Consider the following 17,043-nt stretch of genomic DNA (forward strand, 5'->3'; position numbering starts at 1 on the left):
ATTTATATGCACGAGAATATGCAAATTAGCCGGTCGCATGCTAGCCACGTCTTTGCTATAGCCATGGATTACAACCGTCATGGATGAACTTCAACCTGGTGTTTGCACCTTTCCTTTACTGCTCCATTCATCTACATAAACGTTCATATCACAGCATGACATGTTGTCAGCTTGTAGATCGGCTATTTTCAGTGAATGTACCCCCGGATGCTGGTTATAGAGAAAAAAGGGGAAAAAAGAGAGATAAAATCTCAAATAGATTTGGCGGACCCCCTGTACTGTAGTAACTACGAGGACCCCTTGGGGTCCAGGACCCCCTTATGAAGACCCCTGCTCTAGGTTAACATGCTATGGTTAAAAACATGTTTTATATTTTGGCTAAAATATTATATTATATTATATTTTGGCTGATAAGAAGAAGGAGTGTAATACAATTGTGATTGTGAACGCTTTCCCTAACTCTGCCCAAACTCATCTTTGAGCAATAAAATAATATTCATGCTTATAGCCTATACTCTGCATAATGTCAGGGGTAGCAGCATGATGTGCTTATAGTAGCCTATATTAAAGCATTAATCATTAGACAATTGGCTCTGTAGGCCTACTTGTTTTTTGCCCTATACACCACAAAACTTCTTAACCAAAAATAGCAGATCTACAAGCTGTCCCAGCATGACACATTGTCAGCTTGTAGATCGGCTATTTTTGGTGAATGTATAGGCTACCCCCCCAAAATAGGGATGCTGTATAAAAAAAAGAAGAAAAAGAGAGAGAGAGAAAATGTTCTATCTCACATTGATTTGGTGGACCCCCTGTAGTAACTACGAGGACCCCCTAGGGCCTAGGGGTCCCGGACCCCCGTTTTTACATCACATCAGATGGCAATTTGTTTTGTTAATGTCTGTCTTGCCTGTCTAAGTGACTCTAATAGGTAGCCTACATTATATTTTGCTTATAGGCTATAATATAAATGTTGACACTATGACGTTGTTTCCCCTAACCTAACTCCCTAAACTCGTTTAGTTATGTAGCTAAATTGGTCTACAATGTTGGTCTTACAATGTTGGGAAGACCGCATGGCTAATTTATATTCACGAGGATATGCAAATGAGCCGTACGGTCTTACTCTACATGCTAGCCATGGATCACATGACGGTCGTCTGTTACTGTCATGGATGAACTTCAACCAGGTGTTTGCACTTTTCCCTTACTGCTTCATTCATCTACATAAACGTTCATATTTCAAATATAAAGGGCTGACCCCATGGCCATGGATGTTAGAATTATGTTCGGGCCCTCAGAATTACCCGTATCTTCCGTATTGTTCAATAAAAAGCATTTTAATCCGATTGGTGGCCATTTTCTCATAGAGTTATAAGGTATCAGAGTGCAATTCACCTTCCAACCGATAGGGTCGCGAAGTTGAAAGCTTGTGGAGAAAAATGGCCACCGATCGGATTCAAATGCTTTTTATTGAACAATACAAAATATACGGGTACTTTTGAGGCTCCGTACATAATTGCAACATCTGTGGCCTTGGGGTGAGCACTTTATATTTGAAATCCGAACGTTCATGTAGATGAACAGGTAAAAAAAGGGACGCGGATTGGCTGTCTGTGGATTCGGGGAGGCACTGTAGCCTACCACAAACAGCAGATGACGCGTTGTCAGCTTGTAGATCGGCTATTTTCAGTGAATGTACCCCCCGGATGCTGGTTATAGTGAAAAAAAAAGAGGGGAAAAAAGAGAGAGAAAATCTCAAATAGATTTGGCGGACCCCCTGTACTGTAGTAACTATGAGGACCCCTAGGGGTCCTGGACCCCCTTATGAAGACCCCTGCTCTAGGTTAACATAATATGTTATGCTTTAAAACCTATGTTTTAAACCATAGCATGTTACCCTAATATAATGTTGATACTATGACAAACTCTTGTTTCCCCTAACTCATAAACTCTTTTAGTTATGTAGTGATAAATAGCTTACATCATTGTGAGCTTGTAGATCTGCTATTTTCGAATGGCTGAAATGTATAGCCTGAAGTGGTTAATGTGTGTTCTGTAATAATAATCCAAATCTACAACTTAACTTAAGTTTTCAAATAATTGTAGTGGAGTACAAGTATAATATTTGCCTCTGAGATCAGATTTAGTGGAGTAGAAGTAAAAGTACTCAACATTGGAATACTTGGAAACTTACTTGGAAAACAAATGCCAGCCATGGATCATATGACGGTCGTCTTTTACGGTCATGGATGAACGTCAACCTGGTGTTTGCACTTTCTCCCTTTTTGCTCCATTCATCTACATAAACGTCCATATTTCAAATATAAAGTGTTTACCCCATGGCCACGGATGTTACAATAATGTACGGGCCCTCAAAAGTACCCATATCTTCCGTATTGTTCAATAAAAAGCCACCAATCGGATTAAAATATCCGATCGGCGGCCATTTTCTCATAGAGTTGTAATGTACCAGAGTGCAATACACCTCCCAGCCGATAGGGTCACGTAGTTGAAAGCATAAGAAAATACGGGGGAAATGGCCACCAATCGGATTAAAATGCTTTACATTTAACAATTCAAAATATTCAGGAACTTCTGAGGAAACGTACATAATTGCAAAATCCGAAGCCATGGGATAAGCACTTTATATTTGGAATATGAACGTTTATGTAGATGTACGGACCAAAAAGGGAGAAAGTTTAAATACCAGTTTGAAGTTCATCCATGACAGTCAAGATATGACAGTCATGTTTCAGGGCTATAAACTCATACATGATCGTTTTTTGCTGTTCTCTAATAAAATACAAATACAATTACTAGATCATGACATACCATTGAATGACAAAAGAACAAGCTGACAAAGTGTAAAAATCAATCAAATCAATCTTTATTTTTATTTAATCCTTGTTGTAATCCTTGCTGTTTCCTCAGGGCTCCTCCTTCTTCCTCATCTAGGAATGGGGTCTGGGAGTTGGGGGAAAGATTTGACTGGTCAGTGAAACAGTAAATCCAGGACAGAGATTGGCCGCTGCTCAAGCAGTGAATGACGGGGGCGGGTCCAGGAGTTGGGGGAAAGATTTAACTGGTCAGTGAAACAGTAAATGCAGGACCGTGATTGGCCGCTGCTCAAGCAGTGAATGCAGGACTGTGATTGGTCGCCCGAGCAGTGAATGGAGGACCGCGATTCGCCGCCCAAGCAGAGAATTAAGGAGCACAAGCAGTGAATGCAGGACCGTGATTGGCTGCCCAGAAGAGACAAAGAAGTTACTGCAGGCGCCAAAGACATCGCCTAATTGTCGAGGTCGGAGCGCCAGAATATGAACGTTCGGCCAATCACAGAAAACCACACGTACCGGGAGGACGGGATCGACTCTAGCCCCTACGGAACCTCTCCCTCCGCTGTACGCTGTATAGCTCCGAGATGAGGTCCCTCGTTAGTTACTGCCGTCTGTTTTCGAAATGGTCGCACGTCGTCCACTTTACATGTTTCTTACCCCTTTCTGCACATCGTATCCAAAAAGTAAAGCATTTCCGCCACTCTCTCAGATGTTTGAAGTTTTAACGCGCCATAAAAGCTATCCAACGGGTTGAAGAAAGTATTTAATTTGCCTCGGTTTTCATCCGGTTCCATAATATTTTGCATTAGAAGATGCAATTCAACATTTGACCAGTAGGGTAAACAGTAATGTTATCTCTACGGGCGCAACTCTTGCGCAATGTCTTAAAAACCATGTAACCGGATGAAAACCGAGGCAAATTAAATACTTTCTTCAACCCGTTGGATGGCTTTTATGGCGCGTTAAAACTTCAAACATCTGAGAGAGTGGCGGAAATGCTTTACTTTTTGGATACGATGTGCAGAAAGGGGTAAGAAACATGTAAAGTGGACGACGTGCGACCATTTCGAAAACAGACGGCAGTAACTAACGAGGAACCTCATCTCGGAGCTATACAGCGGAGGGAGAGGTTCCGTCGGAGCTAGATCGACTCCTGCCCGAGACAACTTTGTTTAACTGTGGCTCTGCTTGCTTGCAACATATATACTGTACATATAACGTAACATACTCTTGTATTCATTGCATCTCTCATTCTAGACTTACAATTGATGAGATGATCAAAGCATTAATAATTACCACGAGCCACCGAGGGCACGTTGAGCCACGCGTTCAACGATGCTTGTAGGCAGCCGATAATGTAACATTACAGTAACATTAACCTGCATGATCAAAGCAGAACGAGAGCTTTTACTGGCTGACATATTAATGTTCCTGCATGGTTTCTTTCCGACAAACAGCTAACATTGTCCAATTTTCTATTAAGTGTATAGCCTACATTATATTTTGGCTATATGTGATAAGAAGAAGGAGTGTACAATTGTAGAGTGTTATTGTGAACGCTTTCCCTAACTCTAACCAAACTCTGTTAGTTAACAAATAGGCAAACTCATCATTGAGCAATAAAATATTATTCATGCTTATAGCCTATACTCTGCATAATGTCAGGGTATAGCAGCATGATGTGCTTATAGCCTATACATTTGTATTTCTCATTCGGAAAACATTCAAATTGACGTTGAGATTAAAGCATTAATCATTAGACATTTGGCTCTGTACTTGTTTTTTTGCCCTATACACCACCACACTTCTTAACCAAAAATAGCAGATCTACAAGCTGTTGCAGCATGACGCATTGTCAGCTTGTACATCGGCTATTTTCGGTGAATGTAGGCTACCCCCCAAAGGATGCTGTAGCGTAAAAAAAAAAGAAGAAAAAAAGAGAGAGAAAATGTTCTATCTCACATAGATTTGGCGGACCCCCTGTAACTACGAGGACCCCCTAGGGCCTAGGGGTCCCGGACGAAAACGGCTATTTTTAAATGGCTGAAATGTGTATATAGGGCTGAAGTGGTAATGTATCTATAATAATAATCCAAATCTATAAAGTAACTTGTCATTTTAACTAAAGTTTTCAAATAATTGTAGTGGAGTAAAAGTATAATATTTGCCTCTGAGATGTAGTGGAGTAGAAGTAAAAGTACTGAAAATTGGAAATACTCCAATAAAGTATAACAAAATACCCCCAAATTGTCCGCAGAAGACCGCATGGCTAATTTATATGCACGAGAATATGCAAATTAGCCGGTCGCATGCTAGCCACGTCTTTGCTATAGCCATGGATTACAACCGTCATGGATGAACTTCAACCTGGTGTTTGCACCTTTCCTTTACTGCTCCATTCATCTACATAAACGTTCATATCACAGCATGACATGTTGTCAGCTTGTAGATCGGCTATTTTCAGTGAATGTACCCCCGGATGCTGGTTATAGAGAAAAAAGGGGAAAAAAGAGAGATAAAATCTCAAATAGATTTGGCGGACCCCCTGTACTGTAGTAACTACGAGGACCCCTTGGGGTCCAGGACCCCCTTATGAAGACCCCTGCTCTAGGTTAACATGCTATGGTTAAAAACATGTTTTATATTTTGGCTAAAATATTATATTATATTATATTTTGGCTGATAAGAAGAAGGAGTGTAATACAATTGTGATTGTGAACGCTTTCCCTAACTCTGCCCAAACTCATCTTTGAGCAATAAAATAATATTCATGCTTATAGCCTATACTCTGCATAATGTCAGGGGTAGCAGCATGATGTGCTTATAGTAGCCTATATTAAAGCATTAATCATTAGACAATTGGCTCTGTAGGCCTACTTGTTTTTTGCCCTATACACCACAAAACTTCTTAACCAAAAATAGCAGATCTACAAGCTGTCCCAGCATGACACATTGTCAGCTTGTAGATCGGCTATTTTTGGTGAATGTATAGGCTACCCCCCCAAAATAGGGATGCTGTATAAAAAAAAGAAGAAAAAGAGAGAGAGAGAAAATGTTCTATCTCACATTGATTTGGTGGACCCCCTGTAGTAACTACGAGGACCCCCTAGGGCCTAGGGGTCCCGGACCCCCGTTTTTACATCACATCAGATGGCAATTTGTTTTGTTAATGTCTGTCTTGCCTGTCTAAGTGACTCTAATAGGTAGCCTACATTATATTTTGCTTATAGGCTATAATATAAATGTTGACACTATGACGTTGTTTCCCCTAACCTAACTCCCTAAACTCGTTTAGTTATGTAGCTAAATTGGTCTACAATGTTGGTCTTACAATGTTGGGAAGACCGCATGGCTAATTTATATTCACGAGGATATGCAAATGAGCCGTACGGTCTTACTCTACATGCTAGCCATGGATCACATGACGGTCGTCTGTTACTGTCATGGATGAACTTCAACCAGGTGTTTGCACTTTTCCCTTACTGCTTCATTCATCTACATAAACGTTCATATTTCAAATATAAAGGGCTGACCCCATGGCCATGGATGTTAGAATTATGTTCGGGCCCTCAGAATTACCCGTATCTTCCGTATTGTTCAATAAAAAGCATTTTAATCCGATTGGTGGCCATTTTCTCATAGAGTTATAAGGTATCAGAGTGCAATTCACCTTCCAACCGATAGGGTCGCGAAGTTGAAAGCTTGTGGAGAAAAATGGCCACCGATCGGATTCAAATGCTTTTTATTGAACAATACAAAATATACGGGTACTTTTGAGGCTCCGTACATAATTGCAACATCTGTGGCCTTGGGGTGAGCACTTTATATTTGAAATCCGAACGTTCATGTAGATGAACAGGTAAAAAAAGGGACGCGGATTGGCTGTCTGTGGATTCGGGGAGGCACTGTAGCCTACCACAAACAGCAGATGACGCGTTGTCAGCTTGTAGATCGGCTATTTTCAGTGAATGTACCCCCCGGATGCTGGTTATAGTGAAAAAAAAAGAGGGGAAAAAAGAGAGAGAAAATCTCAAATAGATTTGGCGGACCCCCTGTACTGTAGTAACTATGAGGACCCCTAGGGGTCCTGGACCCCCTTATGAAGACCCCTGCTCTAGGTTAACATAATATGTTATGCTTTAAAACCTATGTTTTAAACCATAGCATGTTACCCTAATATAATGTTGATACTATGACAAACTCTTGTTTCCCCTAACTCATAAACTCTTTTAGTTATGTAGTGATAAATAGCTTACATCATTGTGAGCTTGTAGATCTGCTATTTTCGAATGGCTGAAATGTATAGCCTGAAGTGGTTAATGTGTGTTCTGTAATAATAATCCAAATCTACAACTTAACTTAAGTTTTCAAATAATTGTAGTGGAGTACAAGTATAATATTTGCCTCTGAGATCAGATTTAGTGGAGTAGAAGTAAAAGTACTCAACATTGGAATACTTGGAAACTTACTTGGAAAACAAATGCCAGCCATGGATCATATGACGGTCGTCTTTTACGGTCATGGATGAACGTCAACCTGGTGTTTGCACTTTCTCCCTTTTTGCTCCATTCATCTACATAAACGTCCATATTTCAAATATAAAGTGTTTACCCCATGGCCACGGATGTTACAATAATGTACGGGCCCTCAAAAGTACCCATATCTTCCGTATTGTTCAATAAAAAGCCACCAATCGGATTAAAATATCCGATCGGCGGCCATTTTCTCATAGAGTTGTAATGTACCAGAGTGCAATACACCTCCCAGCCGATAGGGTCACGTAGTTGAAAGCATAAGAAAATACGGGGGAAATGGCCACCAATCGGATTAAAATGCTTTACATTTAACAATTCAAAATATTCAGGAACTTCTGAGGAAACGTACATAATTGCAAAATCCGAAGCCATGGGATAAGCACTTTATATTTGGAATATGAACGTTTATGTAGATGTACGGACCAAAAAGGGAGAAAGTTTAAATACCAGTTTGAAGTTCATCCATGACAGTCAAGATATGACAGTCATGTTTCAGGGCTATAAACTCATACATGATCGTTTTTTGCTGTTCTCTAATAAAATACAAATACAATTACTAGATCATGACATACCATTGAATGACAAAAGAACAAGCTGACAAAGTGTAAAAATCAATCAAATCAATCTTTATTTTTATTTAATCCTTGTTGTAATCCTTGCTGTTTCCTCAGGGCTCCTCCTTCTTCCTCATCTAGGAATGGGGTCTGGGAGTTGGGGGAAAGATTTGACTGGTCAGTGAAACAGTAAATCCAGGACAGAGATTGGCCGCTGCTCAAGCAGTGAATGACGGGGGCGGGTCCAGGAGTTGGGGGAAAGATTTAACTGGTCAGTGAAACAGTAAATGCAGGACCGTGATTGGCCGCTGCTCAAGCAGTGAATGCAGGACTGTGATTGGTCGCCCGAGCAGTGAATGGAGGACCGCGATTCGCCGCCCAAGCAGAGAATTAAGGAGCACAAGCAGTGAATGCAGGACCGTGATTGGCTGCCCAGAAGAGACAAAGAAGTTACTGCAGGCGCCACCGTGCCCCCGTGAGGACTTTTCTTAATCATACACTTCTTTGTACAACCAATAGATAAGATAGTAGATATACAAGCTCACAACATGTCAAATCTCTGCACCTTGTAAGCTTGTAGATCTGCTTTTTTCCCACCAAAATATGGATGCTTGGTTTAATGTGCTTGACATGCATTAGTATTACATTGTTGATATATATTATTATCAACATAAATATCAAACAATTCATTCTCCCCAAATAAATGTTTTAATTCAGTCTGATCAGAAGCAATGATGACACTAGACAGACAGACAGACAGACAGACAGACAGACATAATAGATTAGTATCATTGTTGAAGTCATTGTTTGTTACCTGAACAGATCAGCTCCAGACTTGAGGAGTACTTATAAGACCACACTGGTGCACTACACTCCCTCAGTGAAGATTCATATCCACCACAGGTAGATGTAATCATCCATAGAGGTTGACGTGTAGAACCACGTCTCCATTCTGCAGAAACAGCAGAGCCACAGTCCAGCTGTCTACACACTACAGATGATGACTTCAGGGTCCAGTAAGGATAACTAAACACTGTTCTCCACTCTTTCTGGTGTTTCATCTCCAGTCTACCAGCACAGCGACTGGCTCCTCCCACCAACCTGATGACGTCATCTGTTACGTCCCAGTAGGTGGTCTGTAGGTCTGTAGGCTCTGTACACAGACAATAGAATAAACGGTTAAATAAAGTAATATTACTTTGATTAGAAGAAAATGTATGTGTTGATGTTTGTTTACCTGTTGATTGAGCCTGGAGAGCTGAAGAGAAACATGATCAAATGGATGAGTCTGAGTGTAACCAGTGGTGGAAGAAGTACTTGAGTAAAAGTATCAATACAACAATATAGAAATGCTCTGTTACAAGTAAAAGTCCTGTATTCAAAATGTAGGCCTACTTGAGTAAACGTACCACATTATTGGTATGAAAAAAATATACTTTAAAGTACTGAAAGTACTCATCATGGAGTCCCATTTCACCAGTTTTCAAAATGTACTACAAGCTCACAACCTGCGATGCCAAGCAACCTGCAAGAAACCAAACTCATAGCATTATTGTAGCATTTTGGAAAAGTATCACTTTAATCACAATCATTTTAAGGCTTTTTAAAAGTCTCTACTTTGTCTATAAGAATCTCCATGGACTGACTCCTCCTCCATGCACTGACTCCTCCTCCAGTTTGTGAAGAGAGAGACTGGAGGTGGCACTAGGTCAAAGATCAGATACCAGAAAGGACAGAATGTCCTCTCCATCAAGGGAAGCCTACGATGGAATATCCTGCCAGTCACTCTTATATCTATATCTATAATCTACTAGAATGTTAAATCCTGTTGTATCTTTCATTCTCTCTCTCTCTCTCTCTCTCTCTCTCTCTCTCTCTCTCTCTCTCTCTCTCTCTCTCTCTCTCTCTCCCTGACGGCGCTGCCGCTGCCCGTGTAATTTAAGTTAAACAAAGTTACAAACCCAAAACGTGTTCTACTGCAGTCGCAGACCTGCTATGTTCGGTGAGCGACAGACGCCACTGACCATGCATGCACTTGCACTGTGCAGTAGTAGCAGTAGTACAAAACAAATCATCTTCTAGTATGAGAACAAGGCAAGCACAAGCAGACTTTGTATTTTGAACTGTAGCCTATACTGTCTTGCGCTTGTATGTAAACTGCTAATAAAGTATTCAGTCAATCAATCAATGCTTTATCTGTCTGTCTCTGTCTGCCTTGAATCTGTGCGTCTGCTCTGCTGCGTGCTGTTGAGCACCGCCACGCCACGGCTGTAAGTGTAAAACCTTTAGTCATTTATGATTTATGGCCCTTTAAAAAAAAAAAACGATCTACAAGTTAAAAAAGTGTTAGCTCATGATGCATTGTGGACTTCAGTGGGTTTGTAGATTGAATGTCTATTTTTTGCGCAACACCAGATTGCAATGAAGTATAAATCAGGCGCCCCTCAGCCTCACTCACTCTCAGTCTGACAGACTTTATGCTGCGCGAGCAGCGCGACGGCCCTACCAATTAGCATATATTTCAGCCCGGCTCGGCCCGAACCGGTCGGGTCGGGTACCCTCGGGTTCGGGCAGAATTTGAGAACTCTAGTTGAAACAGCATGAAACTCACACAAGTACAAACTAAATAACATAAAAAATAAGGTTGTAAAAGGAACAAAACAGAGAGAGAGAGAGAGAGAGAGAGAGAAAGAATAACATATACTCAGTGTATTCCATTATAATGTAATATCGGTATCGGCCGATATGACCCAGCATAATATCGGATATCGGCCAAAATGTCAATATCGTACATCTCTAGTGATTACATCATCATAGTGTCATCATCCAGCGTCACATGGTATCAGGAGGAGGATTAGATGTACTCACCATGAAGGAGCAGAGAGGTCACAGTCAGCCACAGAACCATCTTCATCCTGCTGTCTGCTCCCTGAAGATACCTTCACTGAAGATACCTTCACTCACTGTCTGGTCTGATCTGTGTCTGAAGCTCTACAGATACCTTCACTCACTGTCTGGTCTGATCTGTGTCTGAAGCTCTACAGATACCTTCACTCACTGTCTGTTCTGTGTCCGACGCTATACAGATACCTTCAGCCACTGTCTGCTCTGACACTGTGTCCAGATTATGCCCCCTTCATGGCCTACCTAAACAAACAAACACACACACACACACGCACGCACGCGCGCACACACACACACACACACACACACACACACACACACACACACACACACACACACACACACACACACACACACACACACACACACTCAACAACAGAGTTACTCAACAACAGATCAATAATGGTTGACTTTGGTCAGAAGAACTCAGTATAATGGAGGATAACATAAAAACAAGAATTATACATTTATTATTTTCCCTGATATGAAACACTGGATCACTGACTGATATGCATAATAATTAATATTTATGTTTGTGTGTATATTTGTGTGACAATGTGGCCCCATATAGTGTATCACAAAGACAAAGGTGATTGAAGGATCTGTGAGGTTCTCAATATCTAATGTATGTGTGTCACCATGTTGTGTGAGCTTGTAGATTTGCTATTTTTGCTATTTAAAAATACAATTATAAAAAATAACCTATTAGTTCATATTAACCATATTTTCTGATTAACCTCTATTCTCAGTAAAACAGACTTGAGTTGCAACCGTACTTGGACTGCTTTTTTTCCGTCTACGCCAAAATCTCTTTGGCAAAAATAGCCGATCTACAAGCTCACAACGTGTCGCAAACGCGACACGTTGTGAGCTTGTAGATCGGCTATTTTTGTCAAATATTCCCCCAAAGAATAGGGATGTTGGGGTTCAAGTTGTTAACTGTTGTTGCGCCCCTATTTTTCGACATAATGATGAGGTTATCAACATGTAATATAAATATGTGTATTTAATGTACTGGTCACACTTTACTTCAGCGAGTGTTGGACTTAATGGTGAACCAGGAGGCCTCTGAACGACCACCACAGACCCACCCAACCTCTCTACTCCTACCCGCCCATGAACACTGCCTAGTGAGAATATGCGTGCAAAATTTCACGGAAAGTGCATGCTGTGTTCATGATTTGAGGCATTTTGTTCAAAACAGACAATCCTGCAAACTTTGGAAGCCATTCTTAGCCAATCAGGATGGAATATGAAAAATCTGAAAGACCTGCTTTGTTTAATGACTATAGAGATACTGTGTACCGATTTGCTGGACGTTTGGATAAAATCTGTAGGAGAACTGGGCAAAACAAAAAATGTGCAAAACGTGGCCTCCTGGTGGCGCTATAAAAGGCCCATGTGAAACATTTGTGGCAGAGGGCCCTATAGACCACCGAAGTCTGACGTAATTTATACATCCTTGGTTTGTCTACCTGGTTCGCGGTTTTCCCGCCCCATTCTGAATCCCATAGACGTCTTTAATATCGCGTCAAATAAGAACTGTGTTCCAAAAATAAACAAATGACCCCGGCGGTTTGACTGATATGAAGCATCAACTGACGGTGAGAAAACGATAATGTTACTTCCGCTGAATTAGTTACATTTTCACCAGAAACAGACTGTATCAAATATAAGTGACTGACTATCATAAACTATACAGAACCTCCTCCCTGACAATTATGCCGAGACAGTTTGTTTATTTTTGTACCACAATTCTTATATGAGACGATTCTATGATGACCCAATGTTATTCTCCATAGCAAAATTACTTTACGAACCTGGGGATGAACAAGTGACGTCAGGACTTCGGTGGTCTATTATGGGTGACTTAAGCAGAAAATAGTTCAACTTTCAGAGAGGAGCGACTTTGATCATCCTGGCTGTGCCTGACAACCCAAACATTTTTACCATCTGACTTTGAATCATTGAGAAGTCCATGTTTCGTGCTGTTTCAGCTAGGATATGTGTGCTAATAACACAGATGACATGACTTTTGACCACATGTAGTAACCGGTGATAGGTTTGAACGTAGTGGGAATCAATAAACTAGGGGTGTCATTCGGGGATGTTAGGGGATAGCATTTGCTTCTGATAGCGTTGCAACTTCTAATTCAGTTGTTTTATGCATACTATTTTCTCCACCTCTGTTTGCAGATTAGTCCGATTTTTTCATCTCAATCCACGGCCATCTATCTACATGTGAGACATGACTTAACGTTATAGACACGTGTTTTCTTGTTTTCATACGTTCATAAATCACTTTCAAAAGTGTTCATTCTAAAAAAGAGGGGGTTGAAACGGTAACTTGTTTCAACCCAGTGGTGCTCAAACTCTTTCATATCAAGGACCCCCAAAATGATATGTATTTGGCCGTGGACCCCCATCTAAAAAAAATATATATATATACACACACATACGTGTGTATATGTGTGTGTGTGTGTGTGTGTGTGTGTGTGTGTGTGTGTGTGTGTATATATATATACATTGTGTGTTACAATCGTAAATCATCGCCCCCCCCCCCCCCCCCCTAGTCCCAGTACCTCCGCGACATCATTTATTTTTTTCTTTTATAGTGCTGTATATTTACTAACTTAATGTACACATTTTAAGTCATTTGTTAATATTACTTAACTTTACAAGTCACTTTGGCCAGTAGAGACAGAGGAGTGTATTACCATTTGTTGGCTCCAGCCTGGGTGTGGGGTACACTTAGCATGGAGACAGTGCGTCTAGGCATTTGTCATCAAGGCTGACACCTCTCCCTTTCCTGGCTCTTTACAGTTGCAAATGTGGAAGAGCCAGGGGAGGTGGGGGTTCACCATACAGGGCTGACACACCCAACACGTACCTACTCTTAGATCTCAAAGGTGACCACTACTATAAAAGATGGACTGAAATGTAACTAACTAGAGTGTGTCTCAGGCCGGAGGGCCGCCTGTGTGGACCTTAGGGTCTCCACAGAAAGCTGTTGTACTCTGTCTGTTCCATGAAATAAATCCGAAGCAACGAACCTCACTATTGGAGTGATGTCTCATCCATTCTTCACCATTCATTCACATCTCTGGAACATCAAACTAACTTTACAATATGGCGTTGTTGGCAATTAGTATAGTGCATTAAAACCTGTAAACTGTGGTTTTAAGATACCACATATGGCGTTTAAGTCGGCAGTCGCGTTGGTTTGGTTATTTGGGGAGCGGGACGCTGATCTCCAGAAAATGCTGAGCCAGGCGGTGAAAGGACATGCGCGGTGGGGGAAGTCTTGGCCTTGCGGAAGGGTCCTGTTATCTCCGGCGACGTGGGGGGACCACTGCAAGGGGGACATCGGCACGACATGACGACAACTTTTCGAGGATCTACGGGGAGAGGCCCTCATCATGACCAGATCTAGGACGGCTGTAACGACTCATCTGGCTGCACAACTTATCCTCTGCGATCGCTAAAGGAGCGCGCTGCGGTGCTGACGGCAGTGCGGGGAACCTGTGGATCGACGGGGTTCTCTCGTGGCGGGTAATGTTGTGAGGATGGACGGGAGACAGCGGGTGCCAGCAGAACGTAGAACCGGCGATGAGGGGTTCTTCGTGGGGAGTGTGTTAGAACATTTTCTACGGTCGCAAGTAGAGCGTGCTGTTGTAAAATTGCAGCTATCTGTTGGACAATCTGGACACTGCACTGGGAAACGCGGCTGGGGCGAGAAAATGACATTGAGGGAGACTACAGAGAAACATTATCGAGGGGGACAATGAGCATACGGGACCTGGGGTTATATTTTTGTGATGATGGGGGTTTAAACTGTGGGGCGAGGGCTGCCATGGCGCGAGTGTTTGTGAGGGTATTTTTTTACTTTCTGGTCTCTGGTATTTAATGTGAGCTTACTTTGTGTTTTGTTATTTCATTGGGGGTACACTGCCTTGTCTTTTCACTGTGGGCGCTTCCGTTCGTAGCTGTCATTTGTCCTTGAAGGTACAGTGTAAGCTTAGGGATAAGTATTAGGCTATCTTTGAGTATTATTTGGTGGCTCGGCGGGGGGGACATTGATCTGGAGGGTGGTGTTATCGGTTGGTGAGTGATGATTCAACTGTATGCTGTCAGCTTCCATTGTGCTTGTTAGCTGTGTAATGTTTTATCCTGGAGTTTAAAGGACTAACAGAGGGATCCTGCACGCTAATTGGACTCAGGGAATGAGTTTTCTGTCTATTTGTAAATCACCTTGTCACTGTACTATGTAATTTTGGTTCTTGTATGTGCATTGTTCTGTATTGGATGTTGTTTACTATTTAGTGTTCCTGAATGTTTTATTTTTGTCCTGGTTGTGTTCCAGTAAGTTTCATGGGGGGCGGTTCTTTGTTTTTCTTTTGGAAATATACGTTTTTGCGGGAGACGTTTTAGTGTCTCCCGTGGGGGGTATGCTGTATATTTACTAACTTAATGTACACATTTTAAGTCATTTGTTAATATTACTTAACTTTACAAGTCACTTTGGCCAGTAGAGACAGAGGAGTGTATTACCATTTGTTGGCTCCAGCCTGGGTGTGGGGTACACTTAGCATGGAGACAGTGCGTCTAGGCATTTGTCATCAAGGCTGACACCTCTCCCTTTCCTGGCTCTTTACAGTTGCAAATGTGGAAGAGCCAGGGGAGGTGGGGGTTCACCATACAGGGCTGACACACCCAACACGTACCTACTCTTAGATCTCAAAGGTGACCACTACTATAAAAGATGGACTGAAATGTAACTAACTAGAGTGTGTCTCAGGCCGGAGGGCCGCCTGTGTGGACCTTAGGGTCTCCACAGAAAGCTGTTGTACTCTGTCTGTTCCATGAAATAAATCCGAAGCAACGAACCTCACTATTGGAGTGATGTCTCATCCATTCTTCACCATTCATTCACATCTCTGGAACATCAAACTAACTTTACAATATGGCGTTGTTGGCAATTAGTATAGTGCATTAAAACCTGTAAACTGTGGTTTTAAGATACCACAATAGCCTACAGTATGCACGTGTTGTGAGCTTGTAGATCGTCTATTTTAACTGTTTTGGGTCCCAGGGAGACAGCAAATTCCTCCTTTGGGTCTTCAAGCTGAAACGTTTAGGAACCACTGTTCTAGACTATAGCTGCTCTGACTTCTATAGAGCCACGCCATAAAAATAACAACGTGTACATTGAAAATACAGAGGGAAAACATTGTGGTCAAAATTAAATGCATACAACTTGACCAAAGCATTAAACCAGCCCTAATCTCTTCATGAGAGAGCACTGTTGCTTAGATTTTAGCCATACAGTACAATCATGTCAGTTGTGAATGACATACAGGCTCTACTTCCATTTTTGCGCCACTAGGTGTCACTGTGTTTCAACTTATTGATGGGTACAGTACCATGATGGAAGTCATCATTCAATTAAAGGGGCATTTTGGCCACAATCCATCTGTATTTTTCTCCCAGCCTTCAGTGTAGTTTATTCTTCACAAGAGAGATTATCTCTACATCTGTAGTTCATTATTTGTTTGGGGTGCTTTGTTTTTGGTTCGAATTCTTAAAAAAGAGCTCAATTTACTCAATGTATTGTACAATTGCTTTATGGAATATGAAAGCTACATAATTCCAATTTAGTCTTTAGGCCATGCCATTGTTATATCACCGAGCGTGGTGAAGTCAAGTACTGTACGTCAGTACAATTCCTTTAACTTTACTTGAGTGTCTCCATTGATACTTTATACTTCAACACACCTAGGAAAATGTTAAAGTATTTACTCCGCTGCAATTATTAACAGCTTTAGTTACTAGCAAGTTTAAAGATTTAGATTATTAATACAAAACCTACATTAAGTGGGCTTTGCATTATGATCTTACATTATTGTCACAAAGTCGGAGAGCTTTTAAAAACATTTTAGAAATGGACCAGCTGTAGGAGGCAAGCTTGCAGAAAACAACCATTTTAATTGGATCCAGGCCAGGACAACAAAAATTGCAAAAATTCTCAACTGAAACATTCAACTGAAATTAATGGAGAGGCATAGTACCAACCTCTCCCCGCAGCCCATACACTTCTAAAGCACTTTCCCTTATATACTCTGCAGACTTCACCGTTACATTTCTAATTAACCAACCACAGTACAATAGCAATCCACCCAAGATGTTCCCCATGTTCTAATCAATCAGCTA

This window comes from Gymnoscopelus microlampas (genome assembly GCF_963454915.1).
Source record: "Gymnoscopelus microlampas genome assembly, chromosome: 3".
Lineage (NCBI taxonomy): Eukaryota > Metazoa > Chordata > Actinopteri > Myctophiformes > Myctophidae > Gymnoscopelus > Gymnoscopelus microlampas.